The sequence below is a fragment of the Salvelinus alpinus genome, chromosome 7 (assembly GCF_045679555.1).
Source record: "Salvelinus alpinus chromosome 7, SLU_Salpinus.1, whole genome shotgun sequence".
NCBI classification, from domain to species: domain Eukaryota; kingdom Metazoa; phylum Chordata; class Actinopteri; order Salmoniformes; family Salmonidae; genus Salvelinus; species Salvelinus alpinus.
In genome coordinates, this window is record NC_092092.1 from 11,413,646 (window position 1) to 11,436,441 (window position 22,796).

The 22,796-nt window shown below is 40.2% G+C and overlaps 1 long non-coding RNA gene across 1 annotated transcript; it reads right to left on the minus strand.

Moving 5' to 3' along the window:
- Positions 1 to 5,918: 5,918 nt before the first annotated feature.
- LOC139580474 (uncharacterized) lies at positions 5,919 to 12,098 on the minus strand. Its single transcript, XR_011676047.1, has 3 exons — positions 11,893 to 12,098; positions 7,021 to 7,092; positions 5,919 to 6,429 (listed from the first exon to the last, which is right to left on the minus strand). It is a non-coding gene; the product is annotated as an uncharacterized lncRNA (long non-coding RNA).
- Between the last annotated feature and the right edge of the window lie 10,698 nt (positions 12,099 to 22,796).

Consider the following 22,796-nt stretch of genomic DNA (forward strand, 5'->3'; position numbering starts at 1 on the left):
ACCAAGATAAGTAAAAAAAGATTGATTCCTTTGTGAACTGCACAGCATAGCCCTGAGATTGTTACATTATGAATGAACCACAATAGGATGAAGTTGCCCCTATACAACCCCTTATATTCTGATCTTAGGTCAGTTCTATGTTTCCCCTCTGAGTTAAGATTTGAGGGAGGGTAGACTGATACTAGATCTGCGCCAACACAGAAAACAGAACAAAGAAACGTCTAACAAGACTAGCAGAAACCTGCTCTATCAATTCTCCTGGGCAACGCTTCACATGTAATTATACAGCCAGCTTAGATGAGGACCTATGCAATTACAATTGTCTGCCGAATCAATTTCAATTCTGCTCAGCCTAACTGATGCACTTTCATCTCTTTTACTAACGGATTCTGCCTTGAGATGCACAGGTTTGCCATTATTGATCCTCATTCGGGGTTGTATAGTATCTTGCCTGCATTGAGTGAAACAGGTTTTCAGTCTCATGCTTCCATTGAGCCCATGCAGACGTTTTACACAGACTGTCAATCTGCATTGAACCTGTTTTACGAGCGAGCCAAACTGGTTGACATCGCTTGACTTAATTTTGTTCTTGTCAACTGAATATGAAAGATATTAGTATTCCATTGAGGCGTGTGGCAGTTTGCAACCCTGTGTTTAATGGAATATTTGTTTGACTGAAATTGGAAGTAAATATGAAATGTGGATTAAGCAGGGGCGCAACTTTCACTGGGGACATGTCCTCCCACATTCTGAAATAGCATTTTTGTCACTCCCAGTTTTATCATTGGAAGTGATACAAAACAAGGCACCTTTTGGACCATGCGGACGCCTCCAAGTGGTCGGGTAGGCTGTTTATGTCCCCCTGCTTCTAAAACCAAAGTTGTGCCCCTTCGATTAAGTACAAGTAAACAAATACAGAATCTTAAAATTCCTATTTTTTTCTCCATTTGCAGACATCTCAGCACCTAAGCTGCATGTATTATTAAAGTAGAAAGTTAGGGAGTGGTCAAAAAAGTAACACAGCTTCAACAGGGAAGGTGCTTTATCTTTGACAGCACTATGACAACTATTTAATGTTCAGGCATAATTAAGTTTATATATTGCCTAAAGCTAAACATATAGTGCAGAGTACATACAGACATCTGCCCTCAGGGTATGTTGACACAGGTATGTCATACAGATGTAGGATCTTAATTTGAGCCAGTGTGCTACAGCAGGAAAATAATCCTGCAACAGGAAATGTGAATTATTATGTGGATTATAATTAATAAACATTTTTGTAGGGGTTGATACATTTTTCAGAAGGGAAAATCAACTCTGAAGTTTCAAAGTGGAAATTACAAACTTCAGAAGCTTTTTATACCTCAAATACGCTGCAATTTCTAAATGTCCTGCATTGCAGGAAAGTTCTCCTGCAACAGGGTGATCAAATTAAGATCTTACATCTGTATGGACACCCAAATGAACCCGTTCCAGTATCAGTAGCCTAGTGATCATTGTGTGATTAAATTATTTTGTGCGATTACTTTTGATACAGTAGGTCAAAGCAGTCATGAAGACACTTTTGTACAGTATTTAGTAGAACAGTTTGTTGACAGTTAGTTGAACCATCTATAGGGGACTAACAAAATAAAGTGTGAATCCCATTGAACAAGGATATTTCAAACAGGAAAAACAGAGATGAACAGGTGAGAGTTGAGAAACAAACTATTTCAAAGAACCATTTTGTCAGCATGAGGTAGTAGGGGTGAGCTTGTTGTAGCAGTGATCCCCAGCTTGATAGAAACAGAAAGAAAAACTGAAAAACTGTGTCTCTGAAGAGCAACAATAACAACTTGGACTGGCCCACTCTGCAAAAAATGGTTGAATCAATGTTGTTTCCAAGTTATATATTTTTTTATATTTGATGACGTTGAATCAACGTGGAAAACTCATTGGATTTGCAAAATGTCATCAATGTAACGGAATTTCATATTTTTTTCATCCAACTTTGAACCTAAATCCAATGACATTTTGAAATGTTTTGTTGATTTCATGTTGAATTCACATTAGTTGACGCAAACAAATGTAAATCAAAAATATATGTTGAAATGACATCTGTGCCCAAAGGGGTTTCTAGAAGTGGCTATAGGTTTCAGGCACTAAAATATTTATTGTTCACTTCAGGTAAAATGGCAATGAAGACTTGTTATAACTCGTAATTGGTTATCTTTCTCATCACAGAATTACAGTATGTAGGGTAGACCAAACCTTTTTGGCCCACGACCACATTTTGATATCTGAAAATGGAAAGAAATTATCTAATTTACAACCGATGCTTTCTTTTTATTTAGGACTATGGCATTCAATTGAAAAACATTCTAAAAGTATTTAAGATTGTCTCAACTCATCATCACATGCTTTTAATGTGGGCCTATGACAGTCAATTGCAAATTAGTCTGACAATGTATATTATTTAACCACCACTAATGAGATTGGTGTGCTTGATGTATGTCGCATCGGACCTTCTCAAAGTCAGGGGGCGTGGATGACAGTGCGCACCTCATCTCTGCTGTCATATCCAACCTGGATCGAAATGTGGATTTAATGCAGACAAGAGCACTGAATCCAGCTTCACACAGATATGAGCTGACAAAGGGTATCATGGGAACTTTGAAAAATACGAGGTCAAATCATGATGTCAATAATCTTCAGGTCGGAAAGTCAGAGCTCTAGAAATAGGCCAGAGTTCCCAAGTTGGAATTTCAAGTTGACCGTTCAAAACGATTTTTCCCAGTCGGAGCTCGTTTTTTCCCGAGTTCAGTTGTCTTGAATGCACTGAAGTAGGTAGTTGGAGTTTCCATTTGTTTTGAACGCGGCAGTAATGCTCAGAGGCAGGTGGCAGGGTATTCCCTTTGAGTCAGGAACCAAAACTTCTCCGTAGTGACCCGTGAGTGTATTTGGTCACATGACAGCTCGATCAGCTGTTCGATTTTACTTACCGTCATGTCAACTGAGCCAGGATCACAGTCAAATGGATTGGGAAGTAGGTACCAAAGTACTCTTCCAAGCGTTGGAGGTGAGCAGTCATCACTCGTGTGGGACACTTACTGATGCTGTTTCAGGCGTGCGTTCAATGGATGTGGTTTGATGTAGTATACAATCGAAGTTACCTGCTACAGTATATCTCTGAGTTCTGTGCTCAGCTCTTTTGCTGCCAGTTGCTCTCAGTGTATCATACAATGCCTCCATATTGCAGAGGGAGACACATTCAGAACTAGAGCGCAGAGGCCTGCCCGCCGTACCGCCATAGATGGAGCCCCATCTGTGCAAAATCCCACCATTCTTACTGGTTGGTAGGTGATCAAATACTTAAGTCATGCAATAAAATGCAAATTAATCACTTAAAAATCATACATTGTGATTTTCTGGATTTTTGTTTTAGATTCCGTCTCTCAAAGTTGAAGTGTACCTATGATAAAAATTACAGACCTCTACATGCTTTGTAAGTAGGAAAACCTGCAAAATCGGCAGTGTATCAAATACTTGTTCTCCCCATTGTGCGTGTCACATACACTGAACATTTAGTAACATTGAAAAGATATGTCTTGTCCAACAGCCTAATGAAAGGTGTCCGTTTCCTTTTTCTCCAGTGCTCTCAACATGTCATCGTAGTATGTCACACAGTGTCAAGTTTCTTATCGTTCAAAGAAAAAGATAAACACTAGCTTTTTTACATTTATAGAGGAATTTCAAAAGAGCATTCAATTAATAACAAATATGTATTTTTAATTAGGGCTAATATTTAATTTTGATTCACAGGGCTCATCAAATTTCAAAGTCAATATTTAATCAATTATTTTCACTGAATCTGTCACAAAACTTTGCCTTTTATTCTAACTGGAATAATGTTGTAACTTACACAGAGACAGAAGCACGATACAGCCTTCCACACCATCACTGGAATTAATATGAAATGACAAATTACTTTTGTACGTTGATTGTGCAGCTCCGTGGTACTGATTGTCCCTTATATCTCTCTTACTGCTATAAAATCTTTCTCACATGGAGAACACTGCGTGTCCAATTTTTATCACATTATATAACATTTCTGTAAACAATAAGCTAATTTAGACAAAACAAATATTTCAAATAAAAGATTTTGGGAAATTACTTTGGTAACCTATTTGGCATTGAAAAAAACAACATTTGGGTCTATGGCATAGGGGGCACAGGAGCACAGGGGCACAGGGGCACAGGAGCACAGGAGCACAGGGGCACAGGGGCACAGGGGCACAGGGGCACAGGAGCACAGGGGCACAGGGGCACAGGGGCACAGGGGCACATGCCCCCTCAGATTTGTCATGTTTAATTAAAAAAACGAAACTGTTTGGACGATACAGACAGCTCAAGAGGTATGCTTAGAAATGCAGAAAATAGAAAAAATATAGATATATAATATATATAATATTATATAGGCATAATGATTATGGCTTTAGATTGCAGGAAAAAGCTGTTTTTTGTGTTTCAACTAGCAGCTGGTTCCTGCTGCCACCACACCCACAGGTCAAGACAGCAGTAAGCCTGCTGCAAGAGAGAAATTACAACTTCTTAAACTAGGAAAAGGGGATACCTAGTCAGTTGCAAGACTGAATGCTTTCAACCGAAATGTTTCTTACGCATTTAACCCAACCCCTCTGAATCAGAGAGGTGCGGGGGGCTGCCTTAATCAACAGGGAGGTTAATTGCCTTGCTCAAAGGCAGAATAGCAGATTTTTTCACCTTCCCGGCTCAGGGATTCAAAGTAGCAACCTCTCGGTTAGTGGCCCAACACACTTAACCACTAGGCTACCTGCCCCTCTAGTCTCCTCACCTTCCTCTTACACTTTGTGATTAGACATTTTGTAATAGATGGAAGATGGTCATCAGCACCTCAAAAAGTGAACATCCAGGTAATACACAATTGTATAGGAGGTTATATTAGAATAGCACACTCTGTAATATGATCTAACAGATACTGTAGGGCCTACTGAGTTATGATACGAATCAGAGACTAAATTGCCTGTCATGCAGTAACATACCATGGTAGCATTTCCCTACAGTGTCTAATTTACAAAATTCAATTGATATGCAATAGCAGTGGACATTGTGGGCTAATTAGCATTTTTTCCGTTTGATATTGTTGTGGCAGACCAGGAGTCAGACTGGCACAATGGATTGGCAAGTCTCTCTCAAAGGTAGCATACTGCTGAAGTAAAAACATGTTTGTGACACAGTTGGTGAGAATAAATAATGACTGAGGTCAGACTGAGGTGAAAATGAACTAACTTTCTCTTTTGAATGCAGGTTGCCTAGCGGTTAAGGGCGTTGTGCCAGTAACTGAAAGGTCACTGGTTCGAATCCCTGATGCAACTTGGTGAATCTGTTGTTGTGCCCTTGAGCAAGGCACTTAACCCTAATTGCTCCTGTCTGTCGCTCTGGATAAGAGTGTCTGCTAAATGACTAAAACGTCAAATGTAATGTAACACGTCGTGTCACTGCATACTTAAAGCCCAGAGAATTCTGAAATATATTCCATGGTTATGAAGTTGGCAGCTATATCATAGTCTTCGAGCTAAATTCCTATCTTGGGTTGGATTAAATACGAAGACTTTGCAAACACAGTTTTAATTTGACTTAAAGCTTTGAGGGATAACTACCATGAGAATTGTTTAATCAGCTTAGACGCTTGTTTCACAATGTAGATCAGTATTCATGAGCCAAAGTGAAGGTGTACCAAATAATTTAGTTTATGTCCCTATGGAAAGAAAAATAATTATCACACTTTAATCTGTGAGGACGAAATATACCAATGCATAATGCTTTGTGTGAAGCTGAGGGATAAACTCAACAAAGTTTGTTTGTGTTACTCAGAGTAAAGAAGCACTTGAGAAGAAAAGTCAATTACAACATTTGAGGCTGTTGTTTGATTTTAATTTGATTTTTAAATCATTGAATCCAATGAGTGTGGTGTTTCCTAATCCATCAAACAAAGGATGAAAGATCAGTGATATTTTGCCTACAAATCTGTAGAATATGTTACAGGAGCAGAGCACTGAGTTCAAAGCTTTCCCTTGCTGATGTATATGAATGCTCCTAGCGGAGAGGTTGTGAATTTCAGATGTATCTATACAGTGACCTACAGCGTTGTATGTTCTTATCAAGACAAGACCTCTCTCAGTTTTTGAATACCAATCATGTCAGACTACTTAACTACGCATGCTTGTCAAAGGCAAAAGTCTTGTAGACATCTCCTCTCCCCATGCTACATCCAAGAGAAATGTAAATATTACCACAGTGGGGGGAAGGAGTGGATGTGACTCCCCGAGAGACAGAATCCACACGAGATGTTCCTGTAATATCCACATGGCCTAGCGTCTCTGCTTCAGGATATAAAAGGGTTTGTATTCTCTGCTTGAATAGAAAATGAAGAGCATTCCCCACTGTCACAGGTCATAGTGTTAGGTAGAAGCTCCGGCAGGGTAAAGGTAACAATTTGTGTAACAGATGAAAAGGTTTGTTAACTTTCTCTCTGTCTGATGACTGTAGAGATGGTCTTTGTCTCTATTTGTGACTGACTTCAGATTTCTTTTAAATGTTTACTTAGGCTGACGCAGATACAAATCGACAAATTAATGAATAATTCTATTTTTCTTTTAAGGCATTACAGATGATATCACGTTCTGACCTTAGTTCCTTTTTTATGTCTTTATTTTAGTTTGGTCAGAGCGTGAGTTGGGGTGGGCATTCTATGTTGTTTTTCTATGTTTTGTTCTATGGTTATATTTCTATGTGTTTGGCCTAGTATGGTTCCCAATCAGAGGCAGGTGTCAGTTGTTGTCTCTGATTGGGAGCTATATTTAGGTAGCCTGTTTTCCTTTGTGTTTTGTGGGTGGTTGTTTCCTGTGTCTGTGGTTTTACCACCATTTTCGTTTTGTATCATTCACGTTGTTATTTTTGTATTCTTAGTGTTCAGTTATTAAATTGAATATGGACACTTACCACGCTGCGCATTGGTCCTCTTCTTCCAACCACGACAAGCGTGACAGATGAATGGTTAAACAGCATGGAAACCTGTTTGAAAAGCAGTGAAAGGTATACAATTAAGGTGTGTACATACAGTACTGTACATTCATAAAATATTCACACCCCTTGACTCTTTCCAAAAAAAAGACACAATGCCCCATAATGTCAAAAAGGAATTATGTTTTTTATAATTTTTTATAACTTAATACAACTTAAAAGCTGAAATGTGTTGAGTCAATACGTATTCAACCCCTTTTTTAATGCAAGCCTAAATAAGTTCAGGAGTAAACATTTTCTTAGCAAGTACATAATAAGACACTCTGTGTACATAATAAGACACTCTTATTGCACACTCTCTGAATTACAAACAGATTTAACCACAAAGATCAGGGAGGTTTTAAAATGCCTCGCAAAGAAGGGCACCTATTAGTAGATCTGTAAAAAAAAAAAAAAAAAAAAAAAAAAAAAAAAAAAAGCAGACATTGAATATCATGGAGAAGTTATTAATTTATTGTATCAATACACCCAGTCACTACAAAGATACAGTCGTCCTTCCTAACTCAGTTGCCGGAGAGGAAGGAAAATGCTCTGGGATTTCACCATGAGGCCAATGGTGAAGTGAAAAAAGTTAGAGTTTAATGGCTGTGATAGGAGAAAACTGAGGATGGCTCAACAAGTTTGTAATTACTCCACAATACTAACCTAAATGACAGAGTGAAAAGAAAACCTGTACAGAACACAAATATTTTAAAAAGTACCTTAACCTAAATGCATTATTACCTCCAACTTGCCCCAATTCACATTTACATTTGCACACCCTGGCATAACATCCTAGAATGGGCCCTGCATCTCAACCAATAGCCAATGTAGGAAAATATCCCAAGCAGAGCTACAGCAACTTCCAGAGAGGGTCAGGCTCCTTGGGCTTTGCAGTGCCATGGTTTGGGTGTCCTTCGCAGAACAGTGCTGCTGTAACCAAGTGGTCACATATCTTTCTGGGTTCCACTGCGCAAGGCAGACACGCAGTGAATTAGGTATTTTTTTTCAACGTTCTGATTGGCCAAAGTGGTCAAGCCTCCGACAGGTCTCCACAGTGCACACGTAGCCTACAGTTCTCCATCATTCTCGTCACCACCAGAGAAAAGACTGGGAAGAAACCACCATTTACCTCTAGGCTGCTATACATATTTATTTGGTTTGTCATACTATCGTTTTTCATGGAACTTTAGTGAAATTAAATAATACATTTTCCAGAAATAGTTTAACCAGCTCCATGTATTCTCAAAATGAAAAGAAGTGAGGGAGCGCCGGCTCCTCTGCACTCCGGCAGCACTACACCCCTGATTATGGGATTCAATATTATTTTTCCATTGCAAACAAACCATCATAACAAACCACTTCAAGCTTTGTATGCCAGTCAGGAGTGGATGATTGGATGCCTTTCATATTATTTGATGAAGAAGGAAACAAGATCACATCTGCTTTTTGGACCGAACTGAGAGATTGCACGAGATTTCAATGCTCAAACTTTTTGGCGAGGATAGTGTATATAATTCCCCCCCCCCCACCTCCTCAGGGCCGGCCCCAGACTTTTGAAAATATGGCTCTAAGATTATATGGCTCTAAGATTATATATCTAAGATTATCTGGCTCTAATATTAAATGGCTCTAATATTAAATATCTCTAAAATGATATATTGCTAAGATTATCTGGCTCTAATATTATATGGCTCTAAGATTAGGCTAGGTGGAGCACCAGGCTTCAGGGTCATGGTTGGTGACACAGCTGCTACAGCCAAGAACTGTGTAAGGTCGATGTCCGAGCCACTGCAAAAATCTAATTAGCATTATACAAAATCCCCCATCAAAATCAATCAGTTTAAACCAGAGATACCTCTTTTTTGCATTGGATGCCACATTTCTAGATAAAGGGACCTTGAAAACACTTTCAGCAGCATTAGTGCAGCCTTACTTTGACTATGCATGCATAACCTGGTACAGTAGCTCCCCTAAATTCATCAAGAACAAGCTACAGACAGCTCAGAATAAAATGTCAAGGGTCATTCTGAATCTTAGCCCTCCGGCTCATGTTGGCCCTTCTCCGCTCAGGGAACTACAGTTGCTATCCGTTGATAAAAGGTTCACTAAGCTGAATCTGAGATTTGTCCATACAATTATGTATGGTACTGTACAGTTCCACAGTATCTAAAAAGTTATTTTACTACTATTTTGTGCAATGTCGATTCAAGAGCTGTACTGGCCAGAACACATTTTTATATACAGCAGAGGTAGAGTAGAACAAAGTCCCGGCTGAGATAACTGTTTCTGCCAGTCTTAGGTTCAAACACTCCTGCAAGGCTTGGTTAATGTTGAGATGGCCTCCTAGCCAAGTGTTAAACCGTTCTGCGCTAGTGGACTGATTTGTTAGATGTGTATATATTATGTAAATATGTGGGCATTGTGTATGATTGAATGTATGGCAGAGTGTCCATGTCACTTGTTTTGCCCTGCAGCCACTTGCTTAGCAATAGAGGACCACAATGAACCAGTCATAGTAAACAATTGTTCAAGTAAATCATGCTACCGTAAGGGTTGTTCTGACAAATTCTTGGAAATTTTCCATGTACAGGCTCACCAAACATCCTTTCAAACCACTATCCCTCTGTTTAATTTGTTTAATTTAACTAGGCAAATCAGTTAAGAACAAATTCTTATTTACAATGACGGCCTACACCAGCCAAACCCAGATGACTTTGGGTCAATTGTGCGCCACCCTATGGGACTCCCAATCATGGCCGATTGTGATACAGCCTGGAATTGAACCAGGGTCTGTAATGATGCTTCTAGCACTGAGATGCAGTGCCTTAGACCACTGTGCCATTTGGGAGCCCACTCATGCAGCGGTGATCAGTGTATTTGTACATCTTCATGGATAAAGTAGTTCTGCCATGTATTGCATCCCTCACATACAGTAGCTATGCAAATGTTGGTTGTTGTCTCAATGGCATCTGACAAGAATCACCATCAAGCAAACACAACTGTTTCTCTACTTTGTGTTCACCCGTGGGGGGAAACAGTGGGCCACATACCTCTGCTGTTCTTATGGCAGACAATCCCATGTTTCTTTGGAGGAAACTCTGTGTAGTGTCCAAGAATCTTATCTGGATTGAAAGCAGTAACACAGTTCAAAATACTGTAGCGGTCAACGATCGGTGCTGTAATTTTAGTACATTATACAGCCTCGGTGTAGCCTACATGTTTCTACAACCTGTTTAGCAAAAGGTGCAGTGCCATCAAAATCACAAGCTGGTGTAAGTCAGTTCAGTGGGATTGATATTCATTAGAACAATGAATGTCCTATGAGTGCCTGTTTCATCTAAGCTTATTTTTGGCCATCTTGCTAAAAAAAACGTATTGTAAAGGTTGAATGGTGCAGATTTAGCTAAAACACCCCAGTGAGGAGTTATTTAGGGTTTTGCATGTGCTTCATTTAGGAACGCATGTGTCAGTTGAAAGTGACAAGCTTAACAGAGCATGAAAAGTGTGCAGTGCTCTGACAGAAACTAGAGGATGGGGACTAATATACACATGGCATGTTTGGTGGAGCTGTCCTTCAGACCACATAAACACACACTAACAGGGACAATGTGCAGCCTTACTTTTTACTGTTTTACATTCAGTTACATAATAAACGTTGCCTTCAGAACTTTATAAAAGGCCTTTTGTGACGAATGTGGACGTGTTGACTTTTTCCCAAACTTAACTGTGACAAACTTCAAACATTTCTATGGCAGTAACCTGACCTGCCTCTCACACGTGCCAATGCCCCTAAAGCAAGGATTAAAGTGGATTATAGAAAATTAATTTCATTGGTTATCCACGTCTAGCATAAACATGATTTTAATGTCATTACACTGTTTGTCCCCTAGGCAAGAAAAGTCACTACTTGAAAGAGCAATGTTTATAGCGCTCATTGGGACAGCCTCTACAGTAAGTCACAATGTTCATGTCCCACAATGGCATCTCATGGGGGTTGTCCGACATTAGAGTCATTTAAAGTAATTTGATTCTTCAAACTTATCGAATAAACTATCCATCATGGTATCATTGGCTCTAATCTGTTTTGAACCACAGTGGTTACATTTTGGGACAAAACAATCACCATCATGGTATCATTGGGTCTAATTAAGAAATAAGGCATGTGGGATATGGCCAATATACCATGGCTAAGTGCTGTTCTTATGCACGACGCATTGCGGAATGCCTGGACACAGCCCTTAGCCATGGTATATTGGCCATATACCACAAACCCCCGAGGTGCCTTATTGCTGTTTTAAACTGGTTACCAATGTATTTTGTCATACCCGTTTGTCATACCCACGGCTGTCAGCCAATCAGCATTCAGGGCTCGAACCACCCAGTTTATAATCTGTTTTGACACACAGTGGTTGCATTTTGGGACAAAACAATCACTATTATTTTGCATCTGGCAAAAGAACAGGCTGGTTTTGATTTAATATGAAGTAGAGTTCATTGCAGACCATCTGATCCTAAAAAGTGTTTCTCCCAACTTAGCCTTTTTACAGTAATAAAGTCCTCTATAATTGCCTCTCTAAGAGCTATAAATGGATGCCCTCTCTAAGCACCTTCTCGTAGGAATTTACTTCCATTGTTCTTCTATATTTAAGATGTTTAAATGAGCTAAGCACCTCTATGGGCCAATGCATAAACATTTCAGAGTTTCCAAGCACAGCCAAACTGATTGACAGGGCAGTAATTTAGCACAATCATCCCACCCAGATAAGACAAGTAATTAAAGTTATACTACAGAGTATAGACTGAACCTACCTCCCTGCTGCTCCCCCTCTCGCTCTCCCTCTCTCCCTCTGTTACATCCGTTGTTGGAATGAGACCAAGGCGCAGCGTTGTAAGCGTACATCTTTCTTTATTTTGATGATGATGAAGAAAAAAAAAGAAGAAAAAAGAAACAAAAAGACAAACGAACGTAACGTTCTACAGGCTACACAGTAACTGTACAAATATAAGATCTCACAACTGAAGGTGGGAAAAAGGGCTGCCTAAGTATGATCCCCAATCAGAGACAACGATAGACAGCTGCTTCTGATTGGGAACCATACCCGGCCAACAAAGAAATAGAACACATAGATTTGCCCACCCAAGTCACACCCTGACCTAACCAAATAGAGAATAAAAAGGATCTCTAAGGTCAGGGTGTGACACTCTCTCCCTCTCTCTCTCTCTCCCTCCCTCCCTCTCTCTCTCCAATTACTCATAGAAATAGATTTCATAATAGTGCTAGCAGCGTTTTGTTTTCACAGAGATTATGTCAGACTGTACTGTACGTCATCTTGGTTACCGATACAAATCAACTCAGTCAAGGGTCGTACAGATTCAACTTGACAATGTGTTTGAAATGCAGCTGATGGGTACAGTTCCCTGTGTCACCCTCAATGAACTCCACTTTGTCCTCAATGCTCTCAACATCTTCTTCAAGCTACTAGCAGCTCAAATACCTTTCATTTTCTGTCTGATGCATTATATAGGCTATGTGTTAGCCACGAATCATCTGTTAAGGCTCCTCGGTAATAATGCATTGACAGTTATGGTGGAGAAAATGGTGGGCCCATCTTTGCAATGAAGTGAGCCATCAAGAACGAACTCCTTTAATTCTGCTCCATTGCCATTTCGAGACGGCTAGGTAGTTTTATATATATTTCTTTCAACTTATATGGCTTTAGAAATGTCAGTGCCATTTTCAAATCACCATTTCTTTTATCATTGCAGTATGTTTACTGTTTTCCATTTCAATGGCCACTTTGGACATTTGACCGATTGTCTCTCTCAATTAAATGTTGAATATGGCTGACACAGCTATAACACAGCAATTGCCTACTTGCCTGGCTACCCAGACTCCTTGCTCCGGTCAAATGCTACGCCACGCCCACGGACGTTAGTTTCTTCTCCGCAATGAGTCTAGATCTGAGTACCTACCCGACAGGTCACCAAATGCGAGCACATTCTGGGATGTCTGATTGGTCCAGAAAACGATGGGTTGGGCCAGAGCCAGAACACACGTGGGTAAAGCGGCGGTTAGAAAATGCGTCATTGGCTTTGATTGGTTAGAGACGATCCGATCGCCGATGACTTTGTTTTGTACAACGCCCCTCGTGCCCCTCGTCACCAAAAACGACTTCAATGACGGCAGTCTCAGAATAAAGTATCTAGCGAACGGCAGAGCAGCGGAAGAATTTAATGTGATTTGTCAGGCTAATAGCCTACTACTTTTCACTTTGCATTAATCTTTGTTTAACCAGTATCCACACATGTATGTGACTATAAAAAGAGACAAACTGCATAGTTACATTTTCCAGTCAATTTTCTCCAAGAGGCATTTGAGTTTTGCTGCCCACCACAAAATGAAGGTAATTCCACAAGGCTTCGTCTAGATAGTTATCCATTCCACAGCTCTTGCTCTCTATACTCGTCGTTGTTTGTAATCTTTCATAAGGAGCGCATAAGGAAGTGATCTTTAATTATATCCCTTGGGAATTTGAAAATCCTGCTCAATTTCTGTCTGCGTATCTGTATATTTTTTGCCATCCCGGTCCCTTTGTTTACTGATTAAATGATTATTACAATTTTGAGCAACCTGCCTATTCATGCACTCGATCTTGTTGATGCTATGATTATTTTTTATGTTTTTCAACTCTGAACAATTTGTCATAGTGATCTTGATGTTATGTACCTCTGATACAGCACAGTAGAACAATGATAATGCTCCTCTCAAAATGCACAGGCTCACATTTGGCTGTCAATAACAGCAGGTTTTCTTTCATTTTTTTTGATTGTAAACAAACTATTTTTAGAAAAGAACAAAAAAATGTCTTGATTCAACAGACACCATCTCCAAAATATTGTTAGTGGGTATTACTTTTGTTTAGACTTGTTTTTGCTTTTAATTCAAAAGGATTAAAAATAAACTCTATTTTCCATTCTCTACGTGTTCATGCCTCCTTAACCACTTTGCATATTGGGAACAATCAAAGAAGATGATAAAAGAAACACCGACAGATGGACAAGGAACAACTTTTTTCATATCTGTACTGTGAATTATGAAAACCTTCCACTTCCTTTCAGCAACGGAGACATATTTGTTTTTAACTACAATGTGCCTCATAATCTAGAGAGATTGGTTACAGCACAGCCAATGGAGTTACCCTAGGCCTGCCCTTTGTGTTATAAACCATTGCATGTATAACAGAGTTGACAATGTACCGTAAATTTACTCCACAGCTAACTTGAAATGTTGCTGATGGAGCAATCAAATTTGATAGCTCAACCGGTTGGTATGATGTCAAAGAGGGCAGTCAAGCGTGTCTGAAGGTCTAGGATCACTGGTTTGAACCTGGTATGGGGACACTGGAGGAAAGTAAACTGTTGTCTGTGGGGAACATGCTTTTCTTCTCCCTCCTCATACTGTACTGGTGTTTAACCAGTTAAAAAAAATAAAAAATAAAAATGTTATAAAATGTATGCACTCTACTGTAAGTCGCTCTGGATAAGAGCGTCTGCTCTTGGCCGGTAGGGATATCCTTGTCTCAGTATGTAAAAAATGTAATAAAATGTATGCACTCTACTGTAAGTCGCTCTGGATAAGAGCGTCTGCTAAATGACTAAAATGTAAATGTAAATGGATGGCTGTCTATTTGCATAACAGCACATTACATTTCATGGGAGAACAAAAATATGTGGAAATATGATTCATTTAACTAAGAGTAGGTGACTTCTTATCACCACAAGCCATTTCAAGGTAGTTCTCAGAGTATGAATTGAGGGAATGAAAAAAGTGAAAAAATGAACTTGGTGAGAGCCAAGTTTCTGACCTGGTTTATCCACCTTTAGTGGATCTCCTGAAAGTGAACAAATCAAATCAAATCAAATTTTATTAGTCACATACACATGGTTAGCAGATGTTAATGCGAGTGTAGCGAAATGCTTGTGCTTCTAGTTCCGACAATGCAGTAATAACCAACAAGTAATCTAACCTAACAATTCCACAACTACTACCTTACACACACACACAAGTGTAAAGGGATAAAGAATATGTACATAAAGATATATGAATGAGTGGTGGTACAGAACGGCATGGCAGATGCAGTAGATGGTATAGAGTACGGTATATACATATGAGATGAGTACTGTAGGGTATGTAAACATAAAGTGGCATAGTTTAAAGTGGCTAGTGGTACATGTATTACATAAAGATGGCAAGATGCAGTAGATGATATAGAGTACAGTATATACATATGAGATGGGTAATGTAGGGTATGTAAACATTATATTAAGTGGCATTGTTTAAAGTGGCTAGTGGTACATTTTTACATAATTTCCATCAATTCCCATTTTTAAAGTGGCTGGAGTTGAGTCAGTATGTTGGCAGCGGCCGCTAAATGTTAGTGGTGGCTGTTTAACAGTCTGATGGCCTTGAGATAGAAGCTGTTTTTCAGTCTCTCGGTCCCTGCTTTGATGCACCTGTACTAACCTCGCCTTCTGGATGATAGCGGGGTGAACAGGCAGTGGCTTGGGTGGTTGTTGTCCTTGATGATCTTTATGGCCTTCCTGTGACATCGGGTGGTGTAGGTGTCCTGGAGGGCAGGTAGTTTGCCCCTGGTGATGCGTTCTGCAGACCTCACTACCCTCTGGAGAGCCTTACGGTTGTGGGCGGAGCAGTTGCCGTACCAGGCGGTGATACAGCCCGACAGGATGCTCTCGATTGTGCATCTGTAGAAGTTTGTGAGTGCTTTTGGTGACAAGCCGAATTTCTTCAGCCTCCTGAGGTTGAAGAGGCGCTGCTGCGCCTTCTTCACAACGCTGTCTGTGTGGGTGGACCAATTCAGTTTGTCCGTGATGTGTACACCGAGGAACTTAAAACTTTCCACCTTCTCCACTACTGACCCGTCGATGTGGATAGGGGGGTGCTCCCTCTGCTGTTTCCTGAAGTCCACAATCATCTCCTTTGTTTTGTTGACGTTGAGTGTGAGGTTATTTTCCTGACACCACACTCCGAGGGCCCTCACCTCCTCCCTGTAGGCCGTCTCGTCGTTGTTGGTAATCAAGCCTACCACTGTAGTGTCATCCGCAAACTTGATGATTGAGTTGGAGGCGTGCATGGCCACGCAGTCGTGGGTGAACAGGGAGTACAGGAGAGGGCTCAGAACGCACCCTTGTGGGGCCCCAGTGTTGAGGATCAGCGGGGTGGAGATGTTGTTACCTACCCTCACCACCTGGGGGCGGCCCGTCAGGAAGTCCAGGACCCAGTTGCACAGGGCGGGGTCGAGACCCAGGGTCTCGAGCTTGATGACGAGTTTGGAGGGTACTATGGTGTTAAATGCTGAGCTGTAATCGATGAACAGCATTCTCACATGGGTATTCCTCTTGTCCAGATGGGTTAGGGCAGTGTGCAGTGTGGTTGCGATTGCGTCGTCTGTGGACCTATTGGGTCGGTAAGCAAATTGGAGTGGGTCTAGGGTGTCCGGTAGGGTGGAGGTGATATGGTCCTTGACTAGTCTCTCAAAGCACTTCATGATGACGGAAGTGAGTGCTACGGGGCGGTAGTCGTTTAGCTCAGTTACCTTAGCTTTCTTGGGAACAGGAACAATGGTGGCCCTCTTGAAGCATGTGGGAACAGCAGACTGGGATAAGGATTGATTGAATATGTCCGTAAACACACCAGCCAGCTGGTCTGCGCATGCTCTGAGGACGCGGCTGGGAATGCCGTCTGGGCCTGCAGCCTTGCGAGGGTTAACACGTTTAAATGTTTTACTCACCTCGGCTGCAGTGAAGGAGAGCCCGCAGGTTTTGGTAGGGGGCCGTGTCAGTGGCACTGTATTGTCCTCAAAACGAGAGAAGAATGATGTTATTTGCAAAAGACAAAAGAGAGGTGAATGTGTTGGTGTGATAGACGATCTTCAGGAAAACAGTTTAATATTTTTCAAAATGATTTCAAAATTAGTGTCTCTGCTCCTGTCTGGAAAGGAACACATGAATAAGTAAAACGGCAGGAAATTCTTTCATGAAAATTACAAGAAAGGGTAGAGGACACAAATTAAATCTAAAATCTAAAATCTAATTCCCTTACTGCCATGTCTGTGGAAAACAGTCGAAACATACACATAGGTAAATGAAAGAAATAAGTAATCTGAAAAGATTTTGAGAACAACCACACTCCTCCAGACAATATGGGTCGATCCACACATCATTTTAGTTATTTCTATGTTAAGCCTATGGTGGTGCTAGGTCTTAGAAAACATAGAATGTGTTTCACAGCATAGAGATGGGTGATAAACGTGTTATTTTATTGATCCCTTCAACAATGGGGCTGTGCAAAAACAACCCAACTCCCCAGGATAAGAAACAAAGCAACATGTGAGATGTTGATAGATGGCATTGCCAGTGGGTTGAGGTGAGGAGCCACAGGTAGCCTTGCGGTTAGAGTGTTGAATCCATAATTAAAAGGTTTCTGGTTCAAATACCCCAGCTGAAAAGGTGAAAAGTCTGTCGATGGAGGAAGTCTAATGTGCTCTTAGATAAAAAGGTGCTATCTAGAACCAAAAAGTGTTATTTGGCTGCACCATAGGATAACCCTTTGAATAACTTATTTTGGTTCCAGGTAGAACTCTTTTTGGTTCCATGTAGAATCACAAAAGGGTTTTACATGGAACCAAAAGGAGTTCTTCAAAGGGTTCTCCTAGAACCCTTTCCACAGAGGGTTCTACATGGAACCGAAAAGAGTTCTACCTCGAACAAAAAAGGGTGCTCCTATGGGAACCCTTTTTCCTAAGATTGTACTATGACTGACCCTGTAAATAAACACATTTCACTGCACCTAGCCTTATTGTATGTGACAATAAAACGTTTTTGTTGAGATAGACGTGTCTGTTTAGCATTTCAGGACAGAATGGAGTCAAAGCGAAAATCTTACGGTGCATTATGAAAAACACCCTGTTGCTGCAGCACATCTCCAGCTCTTTGGGGTCAGTCCTACCCCGAAAACACTCCTGGGTCTTTAACCCAGCTTTGCGACTTTGAATGGCTAAATGCAAATCTGGAAGCCCCAAGGAAATATTTATAACAAGCAGAAGAGAAGATTGCATTATGAGATCTACAGTGTGCTGGACTGAACGTGATTATCCTGCTTTCAAACAGGAGAGAGGGGAGAGGAAATTAGGTTATGTTTAATTACCTTGTTTTTATTCACCAGTAACCTTGAGAAGGGGTGGGCTCTGTACTTAAGGCTATTAACTAATAAGTTCCTGCGATGTGATTTGGCTGTAAGTTGCAGACGTTTTGTATTGGATTTCAGGTAGATCAGATGGTATGGGTCATGTCCTTTGGATTCAATAAAATATTGTACACACTGCTAACATCCCACTTTAGAGAGTTAAAATAAACTTAAAATAGATATTCTTCCACTGTTGAGGACTGTATAAACACTTTGGTTCAACTTGCTCTCAAAAATCGACTTTGAAAGTTTGCGTTACATGACATTACGTCTATAGTCTCATGGTTCCAAGGGAACCAGTCTAGACAGGCTCTTCAAAAATCGTAGGTCACAGATTTTTAGGTCTTATTTTATGAAAACTGATAAATGGGTTTCTCAAATCCCACAAATATTCTTCAACTGCTTCCAGAAGATATATTTAGATTCATGGATTTAATAAAGTAATGAAAAGTAGTCAACAAAAATTAACCCTACAGGTGGCGCCATGTTTCTTGATAGGTTCTCCGCTCGACATAATGTATAATCCATCTGGTTGCTGAAAGACAGCACAGTATTTAACATATGGCAAGATGTTGCCCAATGAAGTGAATGGCATTGACAACCATTCTGACATTGCAGGGTTGTTTCAATTAAATTATATTATATCTATAACTCAGTTACCACCTTTGATTTAACTGGGCGCTGTAATAATATAATGTACTTTAGATGACTTTTGTGCTACTGGGTTGGGATGTCTATATTTGAAAGAAAGTCTGGTCAATATTATGTTTCAGTAGAAAAAACTGTACAAAATGTCAGATGCTTCAGCTCTATCATAAGATGTTAAAAAAAGTCCTGTTGCTTTAAAAAAAACAAAAAAAAAACAATGAAGCCACAGTAATATTTACTGACAAGTTCTCAGAGGAACAAACCTATAAAAATATGTTTACTCTAAGAAAGTCACTCTTCAGGAAGTGTGATGCGGGATGAGTCAATCTGAAATGACAAAACCTGTATGGTAAAGCAAAGCAGTACCAATACACGTGTATTGGGGTGGATTCCTGGACTAAAAAGCTAACTCAATGGATAACACATTTAAAATATTTTTGTTGTTGTTAAGGATTAGGCTTAACCTGTGTCTGAGAAACTGCCCCTTCACGTTTAGCATAGGTAAATCTTACACCCACAGTTTTCCATACAATTGTTACTGAATGTTGATGGTTCACACAGTATGTAATTGTATTGTTGTTTCACATTATTGGTATTTCACATTCTCTGCTTGAGAAAAGATCATGCATAGCATTTCCCCCCATACCTTGATAAGTCTGAGATGCATCTTCTGTGAATAAATTTACTCAGCTGGCTGCATCTAGATGAAAAGAGATATGGAGTCCAGCTGCTTGTGGATCAAGAGCCAGCTTCCTGTGTTTCTACATGACTGGACAAGTAAAGAGACTTTAAATATTTCCCCCTGATTTCACCTCTGTTGGTTTACCTCCCTGGCATTCTCTTGTTTTATAATTCTGTTGTGCAGACATGAAGCGAAGGATGAGACATGAGGACCAGAATCTCCAGTGTAGTGTGGCATTCAAAGCTTCAAACATTTCTCATAAAAACGTAAAAGCTAAATAAATAAAACATCCAGGAGTAGCACAGTATGCTATTGCATTTTCCAACAGTTCATTGATCTTCAAACTTTCAAAGAAATTTTAAAATGTTTTTTAATGACCAATGCATCCTGGATATGTCCACATGTGACTGCACACATGCAAACATACATACATGCTCAAAGACAACAATGGGTACTGAAATGTAACACAGTTTTACAGTCTAACTTCACAGCTCCATTATTATTCTGGCCACTGACACAAAAATGCCTAATAAGATTTCATCCGAAGCATATTAAACATATAAGAGGAAAATATGAAGAAAAAAAACATCTGACCTACAGCAGCATTATTTACATATGCAGCATGCTATTGGTCTGAACAGAACTATATCTGTATTGTTTTTTGTATAAAAAAAAATATATATATATATATATATTTTTTTTGTAAATGTTTTTATTTTTTTATTCCTGATCCCCATTAGCTGCTGCCAACGTACCATAAACTCAATAAAACAATACATAACACAGTACATTATTACACACTACTCTACCATAACATACAGTATGTACAATTAAAAATAATAATACAGCAAAATAACAATATTAAAATGTATGTGTGTGTAGAGTGTGTGTGTTGGCATGTGTTTGCGAATGCCGTGTGTGTGCCTTTGTGTATGTCTCTTCACAGTCTGTGGTGTTCCATAGTTTTATGTTGTATAATTCAGACTTTACTGTTCGACTGAGTTACATGATGTGGAATAGAGTTCCATGTAGTCATGGCGCTATGAGCAGCCATTTTGGAATGCTAGACTCTTTCAAGGACAATTGGCACTCTATTACCAGACTCCTTGAAGAGAAACTCCGATGGTGCATAGAAGAAGAAGAAGACAGGTGAATAGATGACACATGGTGACTGCTTCATGACTCCTTAATGGTGACACAGCAGCACCATGGTAAATGAGGGATCAAAACATTTAAAAAAAAATAGGAGTCAGGAACTACGCAGAGATGGTGCACAATTAATTATCTCTCAACATAGGCTACACAAAGATAGAGAGGAGAGCAGAGCAGACCTTCTGTTTGGGATTATTTCTGTTTATTTCACCTTATGTGGACCTTATATGGTTGTGTGAGGAAAACAACTCTCTGGAAGCATCTGTGGGAGGAAGTCAAAACACCACATCATATTCATTTGTTGTTACATTTATTTTATAGGCTACAATATGGAATTATGGAAGTATTTAAAATACAGAAAAGTCCAGAATTATCTTCCCTAGTTTTTTCCATCTCAATACCTAAATGTTGCTTCAAAAATAGGTACACACAAGGCACACACGTCAATTCAACGTCGACTCCACTTTGGTTCAATGTCATTTCATTGAAATTACATGGAAACAATGCTGATACAACCAGTGTGTGCCCAATGGGTAGCTACTTAAAATGGGGGATGTTAATATCAAAGTAACATAATATACTGAACAAAAATATAAACGCAACATGCAAAGTGTTAGTCCCATGTTTCATGAGCTGAAATAAAAATATCACAGAAATTTTCCACAGGCACAAATTTAAAGGCAATGCTACCAAATACTAATTGAGTGTATGTAAACTTTTGACCCACTGGTAATGCGATGAAAGAAATAAAAGCTGAAATAAATCATTCTCTCTAATATTATTCTGACATTTCACATTCTTCAAATAAAGTGGTGATCCTAACTGACCTAAGACAGGGAATTTTTACTAGGATTTAAATGTCAGGAATTGTGAAAAACTGAATTGAAATGTATTTGGCGAAGGTGTACGTTAACTTCCGACTTCAACTGTATGTACGTTTTTGTCACGTTCCTGACCTATTTTATGTTATTTTTGTATATGTTTAGTTGGTCAGGGCGTGAGTTGGGGTGGGCATTGTATGTTTTGTGTTTAGATCACTGTTAATCAGCCTTATATGGTTCTCAATCAGAGACAGGTGGTTTACGTTTTCCTCTGATTGGGAACCATATATAGGCTGGCTGTTCACACTGTTTGTTTGTGGGTGATTGTCTCCTGTGTTTGTGTCTGCGCACCACACGGGATTGTTTCGGTTGTATTTCGTTTTGATGTAGTCTGTTTCCTGCTCGTGTGTTCTTCCTGTCATTATGTAAGTTCCATGTTCAGGTTTCGTCTACGTTGTCCGTTTGTTATTTTGTATCATTTCTAAAGTATAGTTCGTGTCAGTGTTCGTTTTGTTCAATAAATTAATTATGTCATCACACCTCGCTGCGCATTGGTCTACCGATCCTTCTCTCCTCTCCTCGTCCGAGGAAGAGGAGGACGACACCCGTTACAGAATCACCCACCAACCTAGGACCAAGCGGCGGGGGAGAGCTCAACAGAGCAATCAGGACTCGTGGACTTGGGAACAGATCTTGGAAGGAAAAGGACACTGGGCGCACATTGGGGAATATCGCCGCGCTCGTGAGGAGATGGAGGCAGCGAGAGCCCAACAGCGGTGGTATGAGGAGGCAGCAAGGAGACGTGGCTGGAAGCCTGAAAAGCCCGTGAGTACTACCCAAAAATTTCTTGGGGGGGAGCTAAGAGGTAGTGGGCCAAGGGCAGGTAGGAGACCTGCGCCCACTTCTCAGGCTAACCGTGGAGAGCGGAAGTACGGGCAGACACGTGTTACACAGTAGAGCGCACGGTGTCTCCTGTACGTGTGCATAGCCCGGTGCGGGTTATTCCACCTCCCAGCACTGGTAGGGCTAGATTGGGCATTGAGCCAGGTGTCATGAGGCCGGCTCAACGCGTCTGGTCTCCAGTGCGTCTCCTCGGGCCGGCATACATGGCACCTGCCTTACGCATGGTTTCCCCGGTTCGCCTACA